This window comes from Pelobates fuscus, chromosome 12 (genome assembly GCF_036172605.1).
Source record: "Pelobates fuscus isolate aPelFus1 chromosome 12, aPelFus1.pri, whole genome shotgun sequence".
Classification (NCBI taxonomy): Eukaryota; Metazoa; Chordata; class Amphibia; order Anura; family Pelobatidae; genus Pelobates; species Pelobates fuscus.
In genome coordinates this window covers 92,288,584-92,314,223 of record NC_086328.1, presented here as the reverse complement: position 1 = coordinate 92,314,223, position 25,640 = coordinate 92,288,584, and the positions used below count along the sequence as shown (strand labels likewise).

At 42.0% G+C, this 25,640-nt stretch overlaps 12 non-coding genes across 12 annotated transcripts; all 12 read right to left on the bottom strand.

Moving 5' to 3' along the window:
- Positions 1-4,123: 4,123 nt before the first annotated feature.
- TRNAL-CAG (transfer RNA leucine (anticodon CAG)) lies at positions 4,124-4,206 on the bottom strand. The gene has a single exon. It is a non-coding gene; the product is annotated as a tRNA-Leu (tRNA).
- A 1,902-nt stretch (positions 4,207-6,108) lies between these two features.
- TRNAL-CAG (transfer RNA leucine (anticodon CAG)) lies at positions 6,109-6,191 on the bottom strand. Its single transcript has one exon. It is a non-coding gene; the product is annotated as a tRNA-Leu (tRNA).
- Positions 6,192-8,102: 1,911 nt separating this feature from the next.
- On the bottom strand, positions 8,103-8,185 carry TRNAL-CAG (transfer RNA leucine (anticodon CAG)). The gene has a single exon. It is a non-coding gene; the product is annotated as a tRNA-Leu (tRNA).
- Positions 8,186-10,097: 1,912 nt separating this feature from the next.
- TRNAL-CAG (transfer RNA leucine (anticodon CAG)) lies at positions 10,098-10,180 on the bottom strand. Its single transcript has one exon. It is a non-coding gene; the product is annotated as a tRNA-Leu (tRNA).
- A 1,376-nt stretch (positions 10,181-11,556) lies between these two features.
- On the bottom strand, positions 11,557-11,639 carry TRNAL-CAG (transfer RNA leucine (anticodon CAG)). The gene has a single exon. It is a non-coding gene; the product is annotated as a tRNA-Leu (tRNA).
- Positions 11,640-14,077: 2,438 nt separating this feature from the next.
- Positions 14,078-14,160, bottom strand: TRNAL-CAG (transfer RNA leucine (anticodon CAG)). The gene has a single exon. It is a non-coding gene; the product is annotated as a tRNA-Leu (tRNA).
- Positions 14,161-16,072: 1,912 nt separating this feature from the next.
- On the bottom strand, positions 16,073-16,155 carry TRNAL-CAG (transfer RNA leucine (anticodon CAG)). Its single transcript has one exon. It is a non-coding gene; the product is annotated as a tRNA-Leu (tRNA).
- Positions 16,156-17,531: 1,376 nt separating this feature from the next.
- On the bottom strand, positions 17,532-17,614 carry TRNAL-CAG (transfer RNA leucine (anticodon CAG)). Its single transcript has one exon. It is a non-coding gene; the product is annotated as a tRNA-Leu (tRNA).
- Positions 17,615-19,525: 1,911 nt separating this feature from the next.
- On the bottom strand, positions 19,526-19,608 carry TRNAL-CAG (transfer RNA leucine (anticodon CAG)). The gene has a single exon. It is a non-coding gene; the product is annotated as a tRNA-Leu (tRNA).
- A 1,912-nt stretch (positions 19,609-21,520) lies between these two features.
- Positions 21,521-21,603, bottom strand: TRNAL-CAG (transfer RNA leucine (anticodon CAG)). The gene has a single exon. It is a non-coding gene; the product is annotated as a tRNA-Leu (tRNA).
- Positions 21,604-22,986: 1,383 nt separating this feature from the next.
- Positions 22,987-23,069, bottom strand: TRNAL-CAG (transfer RNA leucine (anticodon CAG)). Its single transcript has one exon. It is a non-coding gene; the product is annotated as a tRNA-Leu (tRNA).
- Positions 23,070-24,980: 1,911 nt separating this feature from the next.
- TRNAL-CAG (transfer RNA leucine (anticodon CAG)) lies at positions 24,981-25,063 on the bottom strand. The gene has a single exon. It is a non-coding gene; the product is annotated as a tRNA-Leu (tRNA).
- Between the last annotated feature and the right edge of the window lie 577 nt (positions 25,064-25,640).

The following is a 25,640-nucleotide window of genomic DNA, read 5'->3' as shown; positions in this document are numbered from 1 at the left end:
CACATGAATGCGTCTTTTTTGTATGAGATTAGTAATTGAGAGGCAATGAGCACGAAAAGTCGGTTTTCCTCTTCAAAATCCACTTGATGAAAGGCAAAGATAAGCAAGGAGGTAGCTGGCATCTCTTGATGCGCACAGTTCAAAATTTAGCGTTTCAAATAAAAATGACCGCCGATAGAAAAAACCAAACACTGGCCGCCACAGAGGCGTACAACCCGAACGTAGCCTTGAGACCACCATGCCGGACAGGTCAATCCATAGATATTTTCAGGACAGTGAGGTTTGTTTAATAAGTGGCGCATATGGGCATTCCAAAGGCTGAATTGCAATATCTTCAGCATGTTGTGAATATATGTATCTAGGAGATAATTGAAATTCAACAGAATGTATCCCAGTGGATTGATTCCAACATTCCAACTTGTGATGCGTTGACTCCTGGCTAAGTTACCTCTGTAATTATCAGATGCATGGAACATTCAAGCTTGAGTTCTATTTTCCAAAATAAAAATGGAAAGTGTTCCTTCCTCTGTGAGATTGGTTAGCAGGTGGCAAGTGTCTTTTAACCAAATGTTTTTTTTTCAATCAATCCGTAGACTTTTCCAAGACAGTGAGGTTTGTTTAATGAATGGCTAATACTCCTGATGGTGGAATTGCAATGTTTTCAACATGTTGTGAATATAGGTAACTTGGAGAATAGATTAAAATAGAATTGTGGTAGAAATTGAGTAGTTATGTATGGAACAAAGCACTTTTCACTGGTTATTAAATAGATCCCTGTATTTCATTGTGCACATCCACAGTTTTCCACGGAAAAGTAGAAAGCTAAAAGAAAATGTGATTGACTTGGAAAGAGTGTGATGTGGGAGTCTAAGAGGCCCCAGTGAGATTGAGATTTGAGCCCTGATTCAACCTTCTTTGGGGGGGTGTCAAAACTCCACATGTGGAACGTCATCATCCAACTTGCAAGGAAAACCAAGGTTAATTAATCTGGTAGGAAGAAAAAATATTTTTCTTGAAGGACATAGCCAGTTTGCTTCTCTGAAATATGTTGCTGAGAAAAGAAACAATTGGAGAACACACCTAGAGCAGCAGCAATATATGGTCATCCAATTAGTTGTAATGTAGCTGGCGATACCAAGCAAGCTAACGATAGATCGCTGTTGCTTTGAGCAAGAAATAAAGCAGTTATGTCAGAAGTGGGATTCAAACCGACGCCTCCAGAGGAGACTGCGACCTGAACGCAGCGCCTTAGACCGCTCGGCCATCCTGACTGGCTTGTGCTTGACCGGCAAGTGAGCGCCGGCTATCGCAGACAGCTTGGAGAGCGACAAATGTAACTTCTGTCATATCCTACTTTAGTCCCTCAGCTCTACTAACAAGGAAGGCAGCCCAATAGCTATGTCTTTTTAGTCCATAGTGTAGAATTTAGAAGATCTGCATTTTTCTCTTGCACGTCTTGAAAGAAAACACATAAATGAATCTTTTTTGTATGAGATTAGTAGTTGAGAGGCAATGAGCATGAAAAGTCGGTTTTCCTCTTCAAAATCCACTTGATGAAAGACAAAGATAAGCAAGGAGGTAGCTGGCATCTCTTGATGCGCACAGTTCAAAATTTAGCGTTTCAAATAAAAATGACCGCCGATAGCAGAAACCAAACACTGGCCGCCACAGAGGCGTACAACCCGAACGTAGCCTTGAGACCACCATGCCGGACAGGTCAATCCATAGATATTTTCAGGACAGTGAGGTTTGTTTAATAAGTGGCGCATATGGGCATTCCAAAGGCTGAATTGCAATATCTTCAGCATGTTGTGAATATATGTATCTAGGAGATAATTGAAATTCAACAGAATGTATCCCAGTGGATTGATTCCAACATTCCAACTTGTGATGCGTTGACTCCTGGCTAAGTTACCTCTGTAATTATCAGATGCATGGAACATTCAAGCTTGAGTTCTATTTTCCAAAATAAAAATGGAAAGTGTTCCTTCCTCTGTGAGATTGGTTAGCAGGTGGCAAGTGTCTTTTAACCAAATGTTTTTTTTTCAATCAATCCGTAGACTTTTCCAAGACAGTGAGGTTTGTTTAATGAATGGCTAATACTCCTGATGGTGGAATTGCAATGTTTTCAACATGTTGTGAATATAGGTAACTTGGAGAATAGATTAAAATAGAATTGTGGTAGAAATTGAGTAGTTATGTATGGAACAAAGCACTTTTCACTGGTTATTAAATAGATCCCTGTATTTCATTGTGCACATCCACAGTTTTCCACGGAAAAGTAGAAAGCTAAAAGAAAATGTGATTGACTTGGAAAGAGTGTGATGTGGGAGTCTAAGAGGCCCCAGTGAGATTGAGATTTGAGCCCTGATTCAACCTTCTTTGGGGGGGTGTCAAAACTCCACATGTGGAACGTCATCATCCAACTTGCAAGGAAAACCAAGGTTAATTAATCTGGTAGGAAGAAAAAATATTTTTCTTGAAGGACATAGCCAGTTTGCTTCTCTGAAATATGTTGCTGAGAAAAGAAACAATTGGAGAACACACCTAGAGCAGCAGCAATATATGGTCATCCAATTAGTTGTAATGTAGCTGGCGATACCAAGCAAGCTAACGATAGATCGCTGTTGCTTTGAGCAAGAAATAAAGCAGTTATGTCAGAAGTGGGATTCAAACCGACGCCTCCAGAGGAGACTGCGACCTGAACGCAGCGCCTTAGACCGCTCGGCCATCCTGACTGGCTTGTGCTTGACCGGCAAGTGAGCGCCGGCTATCGCAGACAGCTTGGAGAGCGACAAATGTAACTTCTGTCATATCCTACTTTAGTCCCTCAGCTCTACTAACAAGGAAGGCAGCCCAATAGCTATGTCTTTTTAGTCCATAGTGTAGAATTTAGAAGATCTGCATTTTTCTCTTGCACGTCTTGAAAGAAAACACATAAATGAATCTTTTTTTGTATGAGATTAGTAGTTGAGAGGCAATGAGCATGAAAAGTCGGTTTTCCTCTTCAAAATCCACTTGATGAAAGACAAAGATAAGCAAGGAGGTAGCTGGCATCTCTTGATGCGCACAGTTCAAAATTTAGCGTTTCAAATAAAAATGACCGCCGATAGCAGAAACCAAACACTGGCCGCCACAGAGGCGTACAACCCGAACGTAGCCTTGAGACCACCATGCCGGACAGGTCAATCCATAGATATTTTCAGGACAGTGAGGTTTGTTTAATAAGTGGCGCATATGGGCATTCCAAAGGCTGAATTGCAATATCTTCAGCATGTTGTGAATATATGTATCTAGGAGATAATTGAAATTCAACAGAATGTATCCCAGTGGATTGATTCCAACATTCCAACTTGTGATGCGTTGACTCCTGGCTAAGTTACCTCTGTAATTATCAGATGCATGGAACATTCAAGCTTGAGTTCTATTTTCCAAAATAAAAATGGAAAGTGTTCCTTCCTCTGTGAGATTGGTTAGCAGGTGGCAAGTGTCTTTTAACAAAAGTTTTTTTTTTCAATCAATCCGTAGACTTTTCCAAGACAGTGAGGTTTGTTTAATGAATGGCTAATACTCCTGATGGTGGAATTGCAATGTTTTCAACATGTTGTGAATATAGGTAACTTGGAGAATAGATTAAAATAGAATTGTGGTAGAAATTGAGTAGTTATGTATGGAACAAAGCACTTTTCACTGGTTAATAAATAGATCCCTGTATTTCATTGTGCACATCCACAGTTTTCCACGGAAAAGTAGAAAGATAAAAGAAAATGTGATTGACTTGGAAAGAGTGTAATGTGGGAGTCTAAGAGGCCCCAGTGAGATTGAGATTTGAGCCCTGATTCAACCTTCTTTGGGGGGGTGTCAAAACTCCACATGTGGAACGTCATCATCCAACTTGCAAGGAAAACCAAGGTTAATTAATCTGGTAGGAAGAAAAAATATTTTTCTTGAAGGACATAGCCAGTTTGCTTCTCTGAAATATGTTGCTGAGAAAAGAAACAATTGGAGAACACACCTAGAGCAGCAGCAATATATGGTCATCCAATTAGTTGTAATGTAGCTGGCGATACCAAGCAAGCTAACGATAGATGGCGGTTGCTTTGAGCAAGAAATAAAGCAGCAATGTCAGAAGTGGGATTCAAACCCACGCCTCCAGAGGAGACTGCGACCTGAACGCAGCGCCTTAGACCGCTCGGCCATCCTGACTGTCTTGTGCTTGACCGGCAAGTGAGCGCCGGCTATCGCAGACAGCTTGGAGAGCGACAAATGGAACTTCTGTCATATCCTACTTTAGTCCCTCAGCTCTACTAACAAGGAACGCAGCCCAATAGCTATGTCTTTTTAGTCCATAGTGTAGAATTTAGAAGATCTGCATTTTTCTCTTGCACGTCTTGAAAGAAAACACATGAATGCGTCTTTTTTGTATGAGATTAGTAATTGAGAGGCAATGAGCAGGAAAAGTCGGTTTTCCTCTTCAAAATCCACTTGATGAAAAACAAAGATAAGCAAGGAGGTAGCTGGCATCTCTTGATGCGCACAGTTCAAAATTTAGCGTTTCAAATAAAAATGACCGCCGATAGCAAAAACCAAACACTGGCCGCCACAGAGGCGTACAACCCAAACGTAGCCTTGAGACCACCGTGCCGGTAATGTCAGAAGTGGGATTCGAACCCACGCCTCCAGAGGAGACTGCGACCTGAACGCAGTGCCTTAGACTGCTCGGCCATCCTGACTGGCTTGTGCATGACTGGCAAGTGAGCGCCGGCTATCGCAGACAGCTTGGAGAGCGACAAATGTAACTTCTGTCATATCCTACTTTAGTCCCTCAGCTCTACTAACAAGGAAGGCAGCCCAATAGCTGTCTTTTTAGTCCATAGTGTAGAATTTAGAAGATCTGCATTTTTCTCTTGCACGTCTTGAAAGAAAACACATGAATGCGTCTTTTTTGTATGAGATTAGTAATTGAGAGGCAATGAGCATGAAAAGTCGGTTTTCCTCTTCAAAATCCACTTGATGAAAGACAAAGATAAGCAAGGAGGTAGCTGGCATCTCTTGATGCGCACAGTTCAAAATTTAGCGTTTCAAATAAAAATGACCGCCGATAGCAGAAACCAAACACTGGCCGCCACAGAGGCGTACAACCCGAACGTAGCCTTGAGACCACCATGCCGGACAGGTCAATCCATAGATATTTTCAGGACAGTGAGGTTTGTTTAATAAGTGGCGCATATGGGCATTCCAAAGGCTGAATTGCAATATCTTCAGCATGTTGTGAATATATGTATCTAGGAGATAATTGAAATTCAACAGAATGTATCCCAGTGGATTGATTCCAACATTCCAACTTGTGATGCGTTGACTCCTGGCTAAGTTACCTCTGTAATTATCAGATGCATGGAACATTCAAGCTTGAGTTCTATTTTCCAAAATAAAAATGGAAAGTGTTCCTTCCTCTGTGAGATTGGTTAGCAGGTGGCAAGTGTCTTTTAACCAAATGTTTTTTTTTCAATCAATCCGTAGACTTTTCCAAGACAGTGAGGTTTGTTTAATGAATGGCTAATACTCCTGATGGTGGAATTGCAATGTTTTCAACATGTTGTGAATATAGGTAACTTGGAGAATAGATTAAAATAGAATTGTGGTAGAAATTGAGTAGTTATGTATGGAACAAAGCACTTTTCACTGGTTATTAAATAGATCCCTGTATTTCATTGTGCACATCCACAGTTTTCCACGGAAAAGTAGAAAGCCAAAAGAAAATGTGATTGACTTGGAAAGAGTGTGATGTGGGAGTCTAAGAGGCCCCAGTGAGATTGAGCCCTGATTCAACCTTCTTTGGGGGGGTGTCAAAACTCCACATGTGGAACGTCATCATCCAACTTGCAAGGAAAACCAAGGTTAATTAATCTGGTAGGAAGAAAAAATATTTTTCTTGAAGGACATAGCCAGTTTGCTTCTCTGAAATATGTTGCTGAGAAAAGAAACAATTGGAGAACACACCTAGAGCAGCAGCAATATATGGTCATCCAATTAGTTGTAATGTAGCTGGCGATACCAAGCAAGCTAACGATAGATCGCTGTTGCTTTGAGCAAGAAATAAAGCAGTAATGTCAGAAGTGGGATTCAAACCCACGCCTCCAGAGGAGACTGCGACCTGAACGCAGCGCCTTAGACCGCTCGGCCATCCTGACTGTCTTGTGCTTGACCGGCAAGTGAGCGCCGGCTATCGCAGACAGCTTGGAGAGCGACAAATGGAACTTCTGTCATATCCTACTTTAGTCCCTCAGCTCTACTAACAAGGAAGGCAGCCCAATAGCTATGTCTTTTTAGTCCATAGTGTAGAATTTAGAAGATCTGCATTTTTCTCTTGCACGTCTTGAAAGAAAACACATGAATGCGTCTTTTTTGTATGAGATTAGTAATTGAGAGGCAATGAGCAGGAAAAGTCGGTTTTCCTCTTCAAAATCCACTTGATGAAAAACAAAGATAAGCAAGGAGGTAGCTGGCATCTCTTGATGCGCACAGTTCAAAATTTAGCGTTTCAAATAAAAATGACCGCCGATAGCAAAAACCAAACACTGGCCGCCACAGAGGCGTACAACCCGAACGTAGCCTTGAGACCACCATGCCGGTAATGTCAGAAGTGGGATTCGAACCCACGCCTCCAGAGGAGACTGCGACCTGAACACAGTGCCTTAGACTGCTCGGCCATCCTGACTGGCTTGTGCACGATTGGCAAGTGAGCGCCGGCTATCGCAGACAGCTTGGAGAGCGACAAATGTAACTTCTGTCATATCCTACTTTAGTCCCTCAGCTCTACTAACAAGGAAGGCAGCCCAATAGCTATGTCTTTTTAGTCCATAGTGTAGAATTTAGAAGATCTGCATTTTTCTCTTGCACGTCTTGAAAGAAAACACATGAATGCGTCTTTTTTGTATGAGATTAGTAATTGAGAGGCAATGAGCATGAAAAGTCGGTTTTCCTCTTCAAAATCCACTTGATGAAAGACAAAGATAAGCAAGGAGGTAGCTGGCATCTCTTGATGCGCACAGTTCAAAACTTAGCGTTTCAAATAAAAATGACCGCCGATAGCAGAAACCAAACACTGGCCGCCACAGAGGCGTACAACCCGAACGTAGCCTTGAGACCACCATGCCGGACAGGTCAATCCATAGATATTTTCAGGACAGTGAGGTTTGTTTAATAAGTGGCGCATATGGGCATTCCAAAGGCTGAATTGCAATATCTTCAGCATGTTGTGAATATATGTATCTAGGAGATAATTGAAATTCAACAGAATGTATCCCAGTGGATTGATTCCTACATTCCAACTTGTGATGCGTTGACTCCTGGCTAAGTTACCTCTGTAATTATCAGATGCATGGAACATTCAAGCTTGAGTTCTATTTTCCAAAATAAAAATGGAAAGTGTTCCTTCCTCTGTGAGATTGGTTAGCAGGTGGCAAGTGTCTTTTAACCAAATGTTTTTTTTTCAATCAATCCGTAGACTTTTCCAAGACAGTGAGGTTTGTTTAATGAATGGCTAATACTCCTGATGGTGGAATTGCAATGTTTTCAACATGTTGTGAATATAGGTAACTTGGAGAATAGATTAAAATAGAATTGTGGTAGAAATTGAGTAGTTATGTATGGAACAAAGCACTTTTCACTGGTTAATAAATAGATCCCTGTATTTCATTGTGCACATCCACAGTTTTCCACGGAAAAGTAGAAAGCTAAAAGAAAATGTGATTGACTTGGAAAGAGTGTGATGTGGGAGTCTAAGAGGCCCCAGTGAGATTGAGATTTGAGCCCTGATTCAACCTTCTTTGGGGGGGTGTCAAAACTCCACATGTGGAACGTCATCATCCAACTTGCAAGGAAAACCAAGGTTAATTAATCTGGTAGGAAGAAAAAATATTTTTCTTGAAGGACATAGCCAGTTTGCTTCTCTGAAATATGTTGCTGAGAAAAGAAACAATTGGAGAACACACCTAGAGCAGCAGCAATATATGGTCATCCAATTAGTTGTAATGTAGCTGGCGATACCAAGCAAGCTAACGATAGATGGCGTTTGCTTTGAGCAAGAAATAAAGCAGTAATGTCAGAAGTGGGATTCAAACCCACGCCTCCAGAGGAGACTGCGACCTGAACGCAGCGCCTTAGACCGCTCGGCCATCCTGACTGTCTTGTGCTTGACCGGCAAGTGAGCACCGGCTATCGCAGACAGCTTGGAGAGCGACAAATGGAACTTCTGTCATATCCTACTTTAGTCCCTCAGCTCTACTAACAAGGAAGGCAGCCCAATAGCTATGTCTTTTTAGTCCATAGTGTAGAATTTAGAAGATCTGCATTTTTCTCTTGCACGTCTTGAAAGAAAACACATGAATGCGTCTTTTTTGTATGAGATTAGTAATTGAGAGGCAATGAGCAGGAAAAGTCGGTTTTCCTCTTCAAAATCCACTTGATGAAAAATAAAGATAAGCAAGGAGGTAGCTGGCATCTCTTGATGCGCACAGTTCAAAATTTAGCGTTTCAAATAAAAATGACCGCCGATAGCAAAAACCAAACACTGGCCGCCACAGAGGCGTACAACCCGAACGTAGCCTTGAGACCACCGTGCCAGCAATGTCAGAAGTGGGATTCGAACCCACGCCTCCAGAGGAGACTGCGACCTGAACGCAGTGATTTAGACTGCTCGGCCATCCTGACTGGCTTGTGCATGACTGGCAAGTGAGCGCCGGCTATCGCAGACAGCTTGGAGAGCGACAAATGTAACTTCTGTCATATCCTACTTTAGTCCCTCAGCTCTACTAACAAGGAAGGCAGCCCAATAGCTATGTCTTTTTAGTCCATAGTGTAGAATTTAGAAGATCTGCATTTTTCTCTTGCACGTCTTGAAAGAAAACACATGAATGCGTCTTTTTTGTATGAGATTAGTAATTGAGAGGCAATGAGCATGAAAAGTCGGTTTTCCTCTTCAAAATCCACTTGATGAAAGACAAAGATAAGCAAGGAGGTAGCTGGCATCTCTTGATGCGCACAGTTCAAAATTTAGCGTTTCAAATAAAAATGACCGCCGATAGCAGAAACCAAACACTGGCCGCCACAGAGGCGTACAACCCGAACGTAGCCTTGAGACCACCATGCCGGACAGGTCAATCCATAGATATTTTCAGGACAGTGAGGTTTGTTTAATAAGTGGCGCATATGGGCATTCCAAAGGCTGAATTGCAATATCTTCAGCATGTTGTGAATATATGTATCTAGGAGATAATTGAAATTCAACAGAATGTATCCCAGTGGATTGATTCCAACATTCCAACTTGTGATGCGTTGACTCCTGGCTAAGTTACCTCTGTAATTATCAGATGCATGGAACATTCAAGCTTGAGTTCTATTTTCCAAAATAAAAATGGAAAGTGTTCCTTCCTCTGTGAGATTGGTTAGCAGGTGGCAAGTGTCTTTTAACCAAATGTTTTTTTTTTCAATCAATCCGTAGACTTTTCCAAGACAGTGAGGTTTGTTTAATGAATGGCTAATACTCCTGATGGTGGAATTGCAATGTTTTCAACATGTTGTGAATATAGGTAACTTGGAGAATAGATTAAAATAGAATTGTGGTAGAAATTGAGTAGTTATTTATGGAACAAAGCACTTTTCACTGGTTAATAAATAGATCCCTGTATTTCATTGTGCACATCCACAGTTTTCCACGGAAAAGTAGAAAGATAAAAGAAAATGTGATTGACTTGGAAAGAGTGTGATGTGGGAGTCTAAGAGGCCCCAGTGAGATTGAGATTTGAGCCCTGATTCAACCTTCTTTGGGGGGGTGTCAAAACTCCACATGTGGAACATCATCATCCAACTTGCAAGGAAAACCAAGGTTAATTAATCTGGTAGGAAGAAAAAATATTTTTCTTGAAGGACATAGCCAGTTTGCTTCTCTGAAATATGTTGCTGAGAAAAGAAACAATTGGAGAACACACCTAGAGCAGCAGCAATATATGGTCATCCAATTAGTTGTAATGTAGCTGGTGATACCAAGCAAGCTAACGATAGATCGCTGTTGTTTTGAGCAAGAAATAAAGCAGTAATGTCAGAAGTGGGATTCAAACCCACGCCTCCAGAGGAGACTGCGACCTGAACGCAGCGCCTTAGACCGCTCGGCCATCCTGACTGTCTTGTGCTTGACCGGCAAGTGAGCGCCGGCTATCGCAGACAGCTTGGAGAGCGACAAATGGAACTTCTGTCATATCCTACTTTAGTCCCTCAGCTCTACTAACAAGGAAGGCAGCCCAATAGCTATGTCTTTTTAGTCCATAGTGTAGAATTTAGAAGATCTGCATTTTTCTCTTGCACGTCTTGAAAGAAAACACATGAATGCGTCTTTTTTGTATGAGATTAGTAATTGAGAGGCAATGAGCATGAAAAGTCGGTTTTCCTCTTCAAAATCCACTTGATGAAAACCACGATAAGCAAGGAGGTAGCTGGCATCTCTTGATGCGCACAGTTCAAAATTTAGCGTTTCAAATAAAAATGACCGCCGATAGCAAAAACCAAACACTGGCCGCCACAGAGGCGTACAACCCGAACGTAGCCTTGAGACCACCATGCCGGACAGGTCAATCCATAGATATTTTCAGGACAGTGAGGTTTGTTTAATAAGTGGCGCATATGGGCATTCCAAAGGCTGAATTGCAATATCTTCAGCATGTTGTGAATATATGTATCTAGGAGATAATTGAAATTCAACAGAATGTATCCCAGTGGATTGATTCCAACATTCCAACTTGTGATGCGTTGACTCCTGGCTAAGTTACCTCTGTAATTATCAGATGCATGGAACATTCAAGCTTGAGTTCTATTTTCCAAAATAAAAATGGAAAGTGTTCCTTCCTCTGTGAGATTGGTTAGCAGGTGGCAAGTGTCTTTTAACCAAATGTTTTTTTTTCAATCAATCCGTAGACTTTTCCAAGACAGTGAGGTTTGTTTAATGAATGGCTAATACTCCTGATGGTGGAATTGCAATGTTTTCAACATGTTGTGAATATAGGTAACTTGGAGAATAGATTAAAATAGAATTGTGGTAGAAATTGAGTAGTTATGTATGGAACAAAGCACTTTTCACTGGTTAATAAATAGATCCCTGTATTTCATTGTGCACATCCACAGTTTTCCACGGAAAAGTAGAAAGCCAAAAGAAAATGTGATTGACTTGGAAAGAGTGTGATGTGGGAGTCTAAGAGGCCCCAGTGAGATTGAGCCCTGATTCAACCTTCTTTGGGGGGGTGTCAAAACTCCACATGTGGAACGTCATCATCCAACTTGCAAGGAAAACCAAGGTTAATTAATCTGGTAGGAAGAAAAAATATTTTTCTTGAAGGACATAGCCAGTTTGCTTCTCTGAAATATGTTGCTGAGAAAAGAAACAATTGGAGAACACACCTAGAGCAGCAGCAATATATGGTCATCCAATTAGTTGTAATGTAGCTGGCGATACCAAGCAAGCTAACGATAGATCGCTGTTGCTTTGAGCAAGAAATAAAGCAGTAATGTCAGAAGTGGGATTCAAACCCACGCCTCCAGAGGAGACTGCGACCTGAACGCAGCGCCTTAGACCGCTCGGCCATCCTGACTGTCTTGTGCTTGACCGGCAAGTGAGCGCCGGCTATCGCAGACAGCTTGGAGAGCGACAAATGGAACTTCTGTCATATCCTACTTTAGTCCCTCAGCTCTACTAACAAGGAAGGCAGCCCAATAGCTATGTCTTTTTAGTCCATAGTGTAGAATTTAGAAGATCTGCATTTTTCTCTTGCACGTCTTGAAAGAAAACACATGAATGCGTCTTTTTTGTATGAGATTAGTAATTGAGAGGCAATGAGCAGGAAAAGTCGGTTTTCCTCTTCAAAATCCACTTGATGAAAAACAAAGATAAGCAAGGAGGTAGCTGGCATCTCTTGATGCGCACAGTTCAAAATTTAGCGTTTCAAATAAAAATGACCGCCGATAGCAAAAACCAAACACTGGCCGCCACAGAGGCGTACAACCCGAACGTAGCCTTGAGACCACCATGCCGGTAATGTCAGAAGTGGGATTCGAACCCACGCCTCCAGAGGAGACTGCGACCTGAACACAGTGCCTTAGACTGCTCGGCCATCCTGACTGGCTTGTGCACGATTGGCAAGTGAGCGCCGGCTATCGCAGACAGCTTGGAGAGCGACAAATGTAACTTCTGTCATATCCTACTTTAGTCCCTCAGCTCTACTAACAAGGAATGCAGCCCAATAGCTATGTCTTTTTAGTCCATAGTGTAGAATTTAGAAGATCTGCATTTTTCTCTTGCACGTCTTGAAAGAAAACACATGAATGCGTCTTTTTTGTATGAGATTAGTAATTGAGAGGCAATGAGCAGGAAAAGTCGGTTTTCCTCTTCAAAATCCACTTGATGAAAAACAAAGATAAGCAAGGAGGTAGCTGGCATCTCTTGATGCGCACAGTTCAAAATTTAGCGTTTCAAATAAAAATGACCGCCGATAGCAAAAACCAAACACTGGCCGCCACAGAGGCGTACAACCCGAACGTAGCCTTGAGACCACCATGCCGGTAATGTCAGAAGTGGGATTCGAACCCACGCCTCCAGAGGAGACTGCGACCTGAACACAGTGCCTTAGACTGCTCGGCCATCCTGACTGGCTTGTGCACGATTGGCAAGTGAGCGCCGGCTATCGCAGACAGCTTGGAGAGCGACAAATGTAACTTCTGTCATATCCTACTTTAGTCCCTCAGCTCTACTAACAAGGAAGGCAGCCCAATAGCTATGTCTTTTTAGTCCATAGTGTAGAATTTAGAAGATCTGCATTTTTCTCTTGCACGTCTTGAAAGAAAACACATGAATGCGTCTTTTTTGTATGAGATTAGTAATTGAGAGGCAATGAGCATGAAAAGTCGGTTTTCCTCTTCAAAATCCACTTGATGAAAGACAAAGATAAGCAAGGAGGTAGCTGGCATCTCTTGATGCGCACAGTTCAAAACTTAGCGTTTCAAATAAAAATGACCGCCGATAGCAGAAACCAAACACTGGCCGCCACAGAGGCGTACAACCCGAACGTAGCCTTGAGACCACCATGCCGGACAGGTCAATCCATAGATATTTTCAGGACAGTGAGGTTTGTTTAATAAGTGGCGCATATGGGCATTCCAAAGGCTGAATTGCAATATCTTCAGCATGTTGTGAATATATGTATCTAGGAGATAATTGAAATTCAACAGAATGTATCCCAGTGGATTGATTCCTACATTCCAACTTGTGATGCGTTGACTCCTGGCTAAGTTACCTCTGTAATTATCAGATGCATGGAACATTCAAGCTTGAGTTCTATTTTCCAAAATAAAAATGGAAAGTGTTCCTTCCTCTGTGAGATTGGTTAGCAGGTGGCAAGTGTCTTTTAACCAAATGTTTTTTTTTCAATCAATCCGTAGACTTTTCCAAGACAGTGAGGTTTGTTTAATGAATGGCTAATACTCCTGATGGTGGAATTGCAATGTTTTCAACATGTTGTGAATATAGGTAACTTGGAGAATAGATTAAAATAGAATTGTGGTAGAAATTGAGTAGTTATGTATGGAACAAAGCACTTTTCACTGGTTAATAAATAGATCCCTGTATTTCATTGTGCACATCCACAGTTTTCCACGGAAAAGTAGAAAGCTAAAAGAAAATGTGATTGACTTGGAAAGAGTGTGATGTGGGAGTCTAAGAGGCCCCAGTGAGATTGAGATTTGAGCCCTGATTCAACCTTCTTTGGGGGGGTGTCAAAACTCCACATGTGGAACGTCATCATCCAACTTGCAAGGAAAACCAAGGTTAATTAATCTGGTAGGAAGAAAAAATATTTTTCTTGAAGGACATAGCCAGTTTGCTTCTCTGAAATATGTTGCTGAGAAAAGAAACAATTGGAGAACACACCTAGAGCAGCAGCAATATATGGTCATCCAATTAGTTGTAATGTAGCTGGCGATACCAAGCAAGCTAACGATAGATGGCGTTTGCTTTGAGCAAGAAATAAAGCAGTAATGTCAGAAGTGGGATTCAAACCCACGCCTCCAGAGGAGACTGCGACCTGAACGCAGCGCCTTAGACCGCTCGGCCATCCTGACTGTCTTGTGCTTGACCGGCAAGTGAGCACCGGCTATCGCAGACAGCTTGGAGAGCGACAAATGGAACTTCTGTCATATCCTACTTTAGTCCCTCAGCTCTACTAACAAGGAAGGCAGCCCAATAGCTATGTCTTTTTAGTCCATAGTGTAGAATTTAGAAGATCTGCATTTTTCTCTTGCACGTCTTGAAAGAAAACACATGAATGCGTCTTTTTTGTATGAGATTAGTAATTGAGAGGCAATGAGCAGGAAAAGTCGGTTTTCCTCTTCAAAATCCACTTGATGAAAAATAAAGATAAGCAAGGAGGTAGCTGGCATCTCTTGATGCGCACAGTTCAAAATTTAGCGTTTCAAATAAAAATGACCGCCGATAGCAAAAACCAAACACTGGCCGCCACAGAGGCGTACAACCCGAACGTAGCCTTGAGACCACCGTGCCAGCAATGTCAGAAGTGGGATTCGAACCCACGCCTCCAGAGGAGACTGCGACCTGAACGCAGTGATTTAGACTGCTCGGCCATCCTGACTGGCTTGTGCATGACTGGCAAGTGAGCGCCGGCTATCGCAGACAGCTTGGAGAGCGACAAATGTAACTTCTGTCATATCCTACTTTAGTCCCTCAGCTCTACTAACAAGGAAGGCAGCCCAATAGCTATGTCTTTTTAGTCCATAGTGTAGAATTTAGAAGATCTGCATTTTTCTCTTGCACGTCTTGAAAGAAAACACATGAATGCGTCTTTTTTGTATGAGATTAGTAATTGAGAGGCAATGAGCATGAAAAGTCGGTTTTCCTCTTCAAAATCCACTTGATGAAAGACAAAGATAAGCAAGGAGGTAGCTGGCATCTCTTGATGCGCACAGTTCAAAATTTAGCGTTTCAAATAAAAATGACCGCCGATAGCAGAAACCAAACACTGGCCGCCACAGAGGCGTACAACCCGAACGTAGCCTTGAGACCACCATGCCGGACAGGTCAATCCATAGATATTTTCAGGACAGTGAGGTTTGTTTAATAAGTGGCGCATATGGGCATTCCAAAGGCTGAATTGCAATATCTTCAGCATGTTGTGAATATATGTATCTAGGAGATAATTGAAATTCAACAGAATGTATCCCAGTGGATTGATTCCAACATTCCAACTTGTGATGCGTTGACTCCTGGCTAAGTTACCTCTGTAATTATCAGATGCATGGAACATTCAAGCTTGAGTTCTATTTTCCAAAATAAAAATGGAAAGTGTTCCTTCCTCTGTGAGATTGGTTAGCAGGTGGCAAGTGTCTTTTAACCAAATGTTTTTTTTTTCAATCAATCCGTAGACTTTTCCAAGACAGTGAGGTTTGTTTAATGAATGGCTAATACTCCTGATGGTGGAATTGCAATGTTTTCAACATGTTGTGAATATAGGTAACTTGGAGAATAGATTAAAATAGAATTGTGGTAGAAATTGAGTAGTTATGTATGGAACAAAGCACTTTTCACTGGTTAATAAATAGATCCCTGTATTTCATTGTGCACATCCACAGTTTTCCACGGAAAAGTAGAAAGATAAAAGAAAATGTGATTGACTTGGAAAGAGTGTGATGTGGGAGTCTAAGAGGCCCCAGTGAGATTGAGATTTGAGCCCTGATTCAACCTTCTTTGGGGGGGTGTCAAAACTCCACATGTGGAACATCATCATCCAACTTGCAAGGAAAACCAAGGTTAATTAATCTGGTAGGAAGAAAAAATATTTTTCTTGAAGGACATAGCCAGTTTGCTTCTCTGAAATATGTTGCTGAGAAAAGAAACAATTGGAGAACACACCTAGAGCAGCAGCAATATATGGTCATCCAATTAGTTGTAATGTAGCTGGTGATACCAAGCAAGCTAACGATAGATCGCTGTTTTTTTGAGCAAGAAATAAAGCAGTAATGTCAGAAGTGGGATTCAAACCCACGCCTCCAGAGGAGACTGCGACCTGAACGCAGCGCCTTAGACCGCTCGGCCATCCTGACTGTCTTGTGCTTGACCGGCAAGTGAGCGCCGGCTATCGCAGACAGCTTGGAGAGCGACAAATGGAACTTCTGTCATATCCTACTTTAGTCCCTCAGCTCTACTAACAAGGAAGGCAGCCCAATAGCTATGTCTTTTTAGTCCATAGTGTAGAATTTAGAAGATCTGCATTTTTCTCTTGCACGTCTTGAAAGAAAACACATGAATGCGTCTTTTTTGTATGAGATTAGTAATTGAGAGGCAATGAGCATGAAAAGTCGGTTTTCCTCTTCAAAATCCACTTGATGAAAACCACGATAAGCAAGGAGGTAGCTGGCATCTCTTGATGCGCACAGTTCAAAATTTAGCGTTTCAAATAAAAATGACCGCCGATAGCAAAAACCAAACACTGGCCGCCACAGAGGCGTACAACCCGAACGTAGCCTTGAGACCACCATGCCGGACAGGTCAATCCATAGATATTTTCAGGACAGTGAGGTTTGTTTAATAAGTGGCGCATATGGGCATTCCAAAGGCTGAATTGCAATATCTTCAGCATGTTGTGAATATATGTATCTAGGAGATAATTGAAATTCAACAGAATGTATCCCAGTGGATTGATTCCAACATTCCAACTTGTGATGCGTTGACTCCTGGCTAAGTTACCTCTGTAATTATCAGATGCATGGAACATTCAAGCTTGAGTTCTATTTTCCAAAATAAAAATGGAAAGTGTTCCTTCCTCTGTGAGATTGGTTAGCAGGTGGCAAGTGTCTTTTAACCAAATGTTTTTTTTTCAATCAATCCGTAGACTTTTCCAAGACAGTGAGGTTTGTTTAATGAATGGCTAATACTCCTGATGGTGGAATTGCAATGTTTTCAACATGTTGTGAATATAGGTAACTTGGAGAATAGATTAAAATAGAATTGTGGTAGAAATTGAGTAGTTATGTATGGAACAAAGCACTTTTCACTGGTTAATAAATAGATCCCTGTATTTCATTGTGCACATCCACAGTTTTCCACGGAAAAGTAGAAAGCCAAAAGAAAATGTGATTGACTTGGAAAGAGTGTGATGTGGGAGTCTAAGAGGCCCCAGTGAGATTGAGCCCTGATTCAACCTTCTTTGGGGGGGTGTCAAAACTCCACATGTGGAACGTCATCATCCAACTTGCAAGGAAAACCAAGGTTAATTAATCTGGTAGGAAGAAAAAATATTTTTCTTGAAGGACATAGCCAGTTTGCTTCTCTGAAATATGTTGCTGAGAAAAGAAACAATTGGAGAACACACCTAGAGCAGCAGCAATATATGGTCATCCAATTAGTTGTAATGTAGCTGGCGATACCAAGCAAGCTAACGATAGATCGCTGTTGCTTTGAGCAAGAAATAAAGCAGTAATGTCAGAAGTGGGATTCAAACCCACGCCTCCAGAGGAGACTGCGACCTGAACGCAGCGCCTTAGACCGCTCGGCCATCCTGACTGTCTTGTGCTTGACCGGCAAGTGAGCGCCGGCTATCGCAGACAGCTTGGAGAGCGACAAATGGAACTTCTGTCATATCCTACTTTAGTCCCTCAGCTCTACTAACAAGGAAGGCAGCCCAATAGCTATGTCTTTTTAGTCCATAGTGTAGAATTTAGAAGATCTGCATTTTTCTCTTGCACGTCTTGAAAGAAAACACATGAATGCGTCTTTTTTGTATGAGATTAGTAATTGAGAGGCAATGAGCAGGAAAAGTCGGTTTTCCTCTTCAAAATCCACTTGATGAAAAACAAAGATAAGCAAGGAGGTAGCTGGCATCTCTTGATGCGCACAGTTCAAAATTTAGCGTTTCAAATAAAAATGACCGCCGATAGCAAAAACCAAACACTGGCCGCCACAGAGGCGTACAACCCGAACGTAGCCTTGAGACCACCATGCCGGTAATGTCAGAAGTGGGATTCGAACCCACGCCTCCAGAGGAGACTGCGACCTGAACACAGTGCCTTAGACTGCTCGGCCATCCTGACTGGCTTGTGCACGATTGGCAAGTGAGCGCCGGCTATCGCAGACAGCTTGGAGAGCGACAAATGTAACTTCTGTCATATCCTACTTTAGTCCCTCAGCTCTACTAACAAGGAAGGCAGCCCAATAGCTATGTCTTTTTAGTCCATAGTGTAGAATTTAGAAGATCTGCATTTTTCTCTTGCACGTCTTGAAAGAAAACACATGAATGCGTCTTTTTTGTATGAGATTAGTAATTGAGAGGCAATGAGCATGAAAAGTCGGTTTTCCTCTTCAAAATCCACTTGATGAAAGACAAAGATAAGCAAGGAGGTAGCTGGCATCTCTTGATGCGCACAGTTCAAAACTTAGCGTTTCAAATAAAAATGACCGCCGATAGCAGAAACCAAACACTGGCCGCCACAGAGGCGTACAACCCGAACGTAGCCTTGAGACCACCATGCCGGACAGGTCAATCCATAGATATTTTCAGGACAGTGAGGTTTGTTTAATAAGTGGCGCATATGGGCATTCCAAAGGCTGAATTGCAATATCTTCAGCATGTTGTGAATATATGTATCTAGGAGATAATTGAAATTCAACAGAATGTATCCCAGTGGATTGATTCCTACATTCCAACTTGTGATGCGTTGACTCCTGGCTAAGTTACCTCTGTAATTATCAGATGCATGGAACATTCAAGCTTGAGTTCTATTTTCCAAAATAAAAATGGAAAGTGTTCCTTCCTCTGTGAGATTGGTTAGCAGGTGGCAAGTGTCTTTTAACCAAATGTTTTTTTTTCAATCAATCCGTAGACTTTTCCAAGACAGTGAGGTTTGTTTAATGAATGGCTAATACTCCTGATGGTGGAATTGCAATGTTTTCAACATGTTGTGAATATAGGTAACTTGGAGAATAGATTAAAATAGAATTGTGGTAGAAATTGAGTAGTTATGTATGGAACAAAGCACTTTTCACTGGTTAATAAATAGATCCCTGTATTTCATTGTGCACATCCACAGTTTTCCACGGAAAAGTAGAAAGCTAAAAGAAAATGTGATTGACTTGGAAAGAGTGTGATGTGGGAGTCTAAGAGGCCCCAGTGAGATTGAGATTTGAGCCCTGATTCAACCTTCTTTGGGGGGGTGTCAAAACTCCACATGTGGAACGTCATCATCCAACTTGCAAGGAAAACCAAGGTTAATTAATCTGGTAGGAAGAAAAAATATTTTTCTTGAAGGACATAGCCAGTTTGCTTCTCTGAAATATGTTGCTGAGAAAAGAAACAATTGGAGAACACACCTAGAGCAGCAGCAATATATGGTCATCCAATTAGTTGTAATGTAGCTGGCGATACCAAGCAAGCTAACGATAGATGGCGGTTGCTTTGAGCAAGAAATAAAGCAGTAATGTCAGAAGTGGGATTCAAACCCACGCCTCCAGAGGAGACTGCGACCTGAACGCAGCGCCTTAGACCGCTCGGCCATCCTGACTGTCTTGTGCTTGACCGGCAAGTGAGCACCGGCTATCGCAGACAGCTTGGAGAGCGACAAATGGAACTTCTGTCATATCCTACTTTAGTCCCTCAGCTCTACTAACAAGGAAGGCAGCCCAATAGCTATGTCTTTTTAGTCCATAGTGTAGAATTTAGAAGATCTGCATTTTTCTCTTGCACGTCTTGAAAGAAAACACATGAATGCGTCTTTTTTGTATGAGATTAGTAATTGAGAGGCAATGAGCAGGAAAAGTCGGTTTTCCTCTTCAAAATCCACTTGATGAAAAATAAAGATAAGCAAGGAGGTAGCTGGCATCTCTTGATGCGCACAGTTCAAAATTTAGCGTTTCAAATAAAAATGACCGCCGATAGCAAAAACCAAACACTGGCCGCCACAGAGGCGTACAACCCGAACGTAGCCTTGAGACCACCGTGCCAGCAATGTCAGAAGTGGGATTCGAACCCACGCCTCCAGAGGAGACTGCGACCTGAACGCAGTGATTTAGACTGCTCGGCCATCCTGACTGGCTTGTGCATGACTGGCAAGTGAGCGCCGGCTATCGCAGACAGCTTGGAGAGCGACAAATGTAACTTCTGTCATATCCTACTTTAGTCCCTCAGCTCTACTAACAAGGAAGGCAGCCCAATAGCTATGTCTTTTTAGTCCATAGTGTAGAATTTAGAAGATCTGCATTTTTCTCTTGCACGTCTTGAAAGAAAACACATGAATGCGTCTTTTTTGTATGAGATTAGTAATTGAGAGGCAATGAGCATGAAAAGTCGGTTTTCCTCTTCAAAATCCACTTGATGAAAGACAAAGATAAGCAAGGAGGTAGCTGGCATCTCTTGATGCGCACAGTTCAAAATTTAGCGTTTCAAATAAAAATGACCGCCGATAGCAGAAACCAAACACTGGCCGCCACAGAGGCGTACAACCCGAACGTAGCCTTGAGACCACCATGCCGGACAGGTCAATCCATAGATATTTTCAGGACAGTGAGGTTTGTTTAATAAGTGGCGCATATGGGCATTCCAAAGGCTGAATTGCAATATCTTCAGCATGTTGTGAATATATGTATCTAGGAGATAATTGAAATTCAACAGAATGTATCCCAGTGGATTGATTCCAACATTCCAACTTGTGATGCGTTGACTCCTGGCTAAGTTACCTCTGTAATTATCAGATGCATGGAACATTCAAGCTTGAGTTCTATTTTCCAAAATAAAAATGGAAAGTGTTCCTTCCTCTGTGAGATTGGTTAGCAGGTGGCAAGTGTCTTTTAACCAAATGTTTTTTTTTTCAATCAATCCGTAGACTTTTCCAAGACAGTGAGGTTTGTTTAATGAATGGCTAATACTCCTGATGGTGGAATTGCAATGTTTTCAACATGTTGTGAATATAGGTAACTTGGAGAATAGATTAAAATAGAATTGTGGTAGAAATTGAGTAGTTATGTATGGAACAAAGCACTTTTCACTGGTTAATAAATAGATCCCTGTATTTCATTGTGCACATCCACAGTTTTCCACGGAAAAGTAGAAAGATAAAAGAAAATGTGATTGACTTGGAAAGAGTGTGATGTGGGAGTCTAAGAGGCCCCAGTGAGATTGAGATTTGAGCCCTGATTCAACCTTCTTTGGGGGGGTGTCAAAACTCCACATGTGGAACATCATCATCCAACTTGCAAGGAAAACCAAGGTTAATTAATCTGGTAGGAAGAAAAAATATTTTTCTTGAAGGACATAGCCAGTTTGCTTCTCTGAAATATGTTGCTGAGAAAAGAAACAATTGGAGAACACACCTAGAGCAGCAGCAATATATGGTCATCCAATTAGTTGTAATGTAGCTGGTGATACCAAGCAAGCTAACGATAGATCGCTGTTGTTTTGAGCAAGAAATAAAGCAGTAATGTCAGAAGTGGGATTCAAACCCACGCCTCCAGAGGAGACTGCGACCTGAACGCAGCGCCTTAGACCGCTCGGCCATCCTGACTGTCTTGTGCTTGACCGGCAAGTGAGCGCCGGCTATCGCAGACAGCTTGGAGAGCGACAAATGGAACTTCTGTCATATCCTACTTTAGTCCCTCAGCTCTACTAACAAGGAAGGCAGCCCAATAGCTATGTCTTTTTAGTCCATAGTGTAGAATTTAGAAGATCTGCATTTTTCTCTTGCACGTCTTGAAAGAAAACACATGAATGCGTCTTTTTTGTATGAGATTAGTAATTGAGAGGCAATGAGCATGAAAAGTCGGTTTTCCTCTTCAAAATCCACTTGATGAAAACCACGATAAGCAAGGAGGTAGCTGGCATCTCTTGATGCGCACAGTTCAAAATTTAGCGTTTCAAATAAAAATGACCGCCGATAGCAAAAACCAAACACTGGCCGCCACAGAGGCGTACAACCCGAACGTAGCCTTGAGACCACCATGCCGGACAGGTCAATCCATAGATATTTTCAGGACAGTGAGGTTTGTTTAATAAGTGGCGCATATGGGCATTCCAAAGGCTGAATTGCAATATCTTCAGCATGTTGTGAATATATGTATCTAGGAGATAATTGAAATTCAACAGAATGTATCCCAGTGGATTGATTCCAACATTCCAACTTGTGATGCGTTGACTCCTGGCTAAGTTACCTCTGTAATTATCAGATGCATGGAACATTCAAGCTTGAGTTCTATTTTCCAAAATAAAAATGGAAAGTGTTCCTTCCTCTGTGAGATTGGTTAGCAGGTGGCAAGTGTCTTTTAACCAAATGTTTTTTTTTCAATCAATCCGTAGACTTTTCCAAGACAGTGAGGTTTGTTTAATGAATGGCTAATACTCCTGATGGTGGAATTGCAATGTTTTCAACATGTTGTGAATATAGGTAACTTGGAGAATAGATTAAAATAGAATTGTGGTAGAAATTGAGTAGTTATGTATGGAACAAAGCACTTTTCACTGGTTAATAAATAGATCCCTGTATTTCATTGTGCACATCCACAGTTTTCCACGGAAAAGTAGAAAGCTAAAAGAAAATGTGATTGACTTGGAAAGAGTGTGATGTGGGAGTCTAAGAGGCCCCAGTGAGATTGAGATTTGAGCCCTGATTCAACCTTCTTTGGGGGGGTGTCAAAACTCCACATGTGGAACGTCATCATCCAACTTGCAAGGAAAACCAAGGTTAATTAATCTGGTAGGAAGAAAAAATATTTTTCTTGAAGGACATAGCCAGTTTGCTTCTCTGAAATATGTTGCTGAGAAAAGAAACAATTGGAGAACACACCTAGAGCAGCAGCAATATATGGTCATCCAATTAGTTGTAATGTAGCTGGCGATACCAAGCAAGCTAACGATAGATGGCGGTTGCTTTGAGCAAGAAATAAAGCAGTAATGTCAGAAGTGGGATTCAAACCCACGCCTCCAGAGGAGACTGCGACCTGAACGCAGCGCCTTAGACCGCTCGGCCATCCTGACTGTCTTGTGCTTGACCGGCAAGTGAGCGCCGGCTATCGCAGACAGCTTGGAGAGCGACAAATGGAACTTCTGTCATATCCTACTTTAGTCCCTCAGCTCTACTAACAAGGAAGGCAGCCCAATAGCTATGTCTTTTTAGTCCATAGTGTAGAATTTAGAAGATCTGCATTTTTCTCTTGCACGTCTTGAAAGAAAACACATGAATGCGTCTTTTTTGTATGAGATTAGTAATTGAGAGGCAATGAGCAGGAAAAGTCGGTTTTCCTCTTCAAAATCCACTTGATGAAAAACAAAGATAAGCAAGGAGGTAGCTGGCATCTCTTGATGCGCACAGTTCAAAATTTAGCGTTTCAAATAAAAATGACCGCCGATAGCAAAAACCAAACACTGGCCGCCACAGAGGCGTACAACCCGAACGTAGCCTTGAGACCACCGTGCCGGTAATGTCAGAAGTGGGATTCGAACCCACGCCTCCAGAGGAGACTGCGACCTGAACGCAGTGCCTTAGACTGCTCGGCCATCCTGACTGGCTTGTGCATGACTGGCAAGTGAGCGCCGGCTATCGCAGACAGCTTGGAGAGCGACAAATGTAACTTCTGTCATATCCTACTTTAGTCCCTCAGCTCTACTAACAAGGAAGGCAGCCCAATAGCTATGTCTTTTTAGTCCATAGTGTAGAATTTAGAAGATCTGCATTTTTCTCTTGCACGTCTTGAAAGAAAACACATGAATGCGTCTTTTTTGTATGAGATTAGTAATTGAGAGGCAATGAGCATGAAAAGTCGGTTTTCCTCTTCAAAATCCACTTGATGAAAGACAAAGATAAGCAAGGAGGTAGCTGGCATCTCTTGATGCGCACAGTTCAAAACTTAGCGTTTCAAATAAAAATGACCGCCGATAGCAGAAACCAAACACTGGCCGCCACAGAGGCGTACAACCCGAACGTAGCCTTGAGACCACCATGCCGGACAGGTCAATCCATAGATATTTTCAGGACAGTGAGGTTTGTTTAATAAGTGGCGCATATGGGCATTCCAAAGGCTGAATTGCAATATCTTCAGCATGTTGTGAATATATGTATCTAGGAGATAATTGAAATTCAACAGAATGTATCCCAGTGGATTGATTCCAACATTCCAACTTGTGATGCGTTGACTCCTGGCTAAGTTACCTCTGTAATTATCAGATGCATGGAACATTCAAGCTTGAGTTCTATTTTCCAAAATAAAAATGGAAAGTGTTCCTTCCTCTGTGAGATTGGTTAGCAGGTGGCAAGTGTCTTTTAACCAAATGTTTTTTTTTCAATCAATCCGTAGACTTTTCCAAGACAGTGAGGTTTGTTTAATGAATGGCTAATACTCCTGATGGTGGAATTGCAATGTTTTCAACATGTTGTGAATATAGGTAACTTGGAGAATAGATTAAAATAGAATTGTGGTAGAAATTGAGTAGTTATGTATGGAACAAAGCACTTTTCACTGGTTAATAAATAGATCCCTGTATTTCATTGTGCACATCCACAGTTTTCCACGGAAAAGTAGAAAGCTAAAAGAAAATGTGATTGACTTGGAAAGAGTGTGATGTGGGAGTCTAAGAGGCCCCAGTGAGATTGAGATTTGAGCCCTGATTCAACCTTCTTTGGGGGGGTGTCAAAACTCCACATGTGGAACGTCATCATCCAACTTGCAAGGAAAACCAAGGTTAATTAATCTGGTAGGAAGAAAAAATATTTTTCTTGAAGGACATAGCCAGTTTGCTTCTCTGAAATATGTTGCGGAGAAAAGAAACAATTGGAGAACACACCTAGAGCAGCAGCAATATATGGTCATCCAATTAGTTGTAATGTAGCTGGCGATACCAAGCAAGCTAACCATAGATGGCGGTTGCTTTGAGCAAGAAATAAAGCAGTAATGTCAGAAGTGGGATTCAAACCCACGCCTCCAGAGGAGACTGCGACCTGAACGCAGCGCCTTAGACCGCTCGGCCATCCTGACTGTCTTGTGCTTGACTGGCAAGTGAGCGCCGGCTATCGCAGACAGCTTGGAGAGCGACAAATGGAACTTCTGTCATATCCTACTTTAGTCCCTCAGCTCTACTAACAAGGAAGGCAGCCCAATAGCTATGTCTTTTTAGTCCATAGTGTAGAATTTAGAAGATCTGCATTTTTCTCTTGCACGTCTTGAAAGAAAACACATGAATGCGTCTTTTTTGTATGAGATTAGTAATTGAGAGGCAATGAGCAGGAAAAGTCGGTTTTCCTCTTCAAAATCCACTTGATGAAAAACAAAGATAAGCAAGGAGGTAGCTAGCATCTCTTGATGCGCACAGTTCAAAATTTAGCGTTTCAAATAAAAATGACCGCCGATAGCAAAATCCAAACACTGGCCGCCACAGAGGCGTACAACCCGAACGTAGCCTTGAGACCACTGTGCCGGTAATGTCAGAAGTGGGATTCGAACCCACGCCTCCAGAGGAGACTACGACCTGAACGCAGCACCTTAGACCGCTCGGCCATCCTGACTGTCTTGTGCTTGACCGGCAAGTGAGCGCCGGCTATCGCAGACAGCTTGG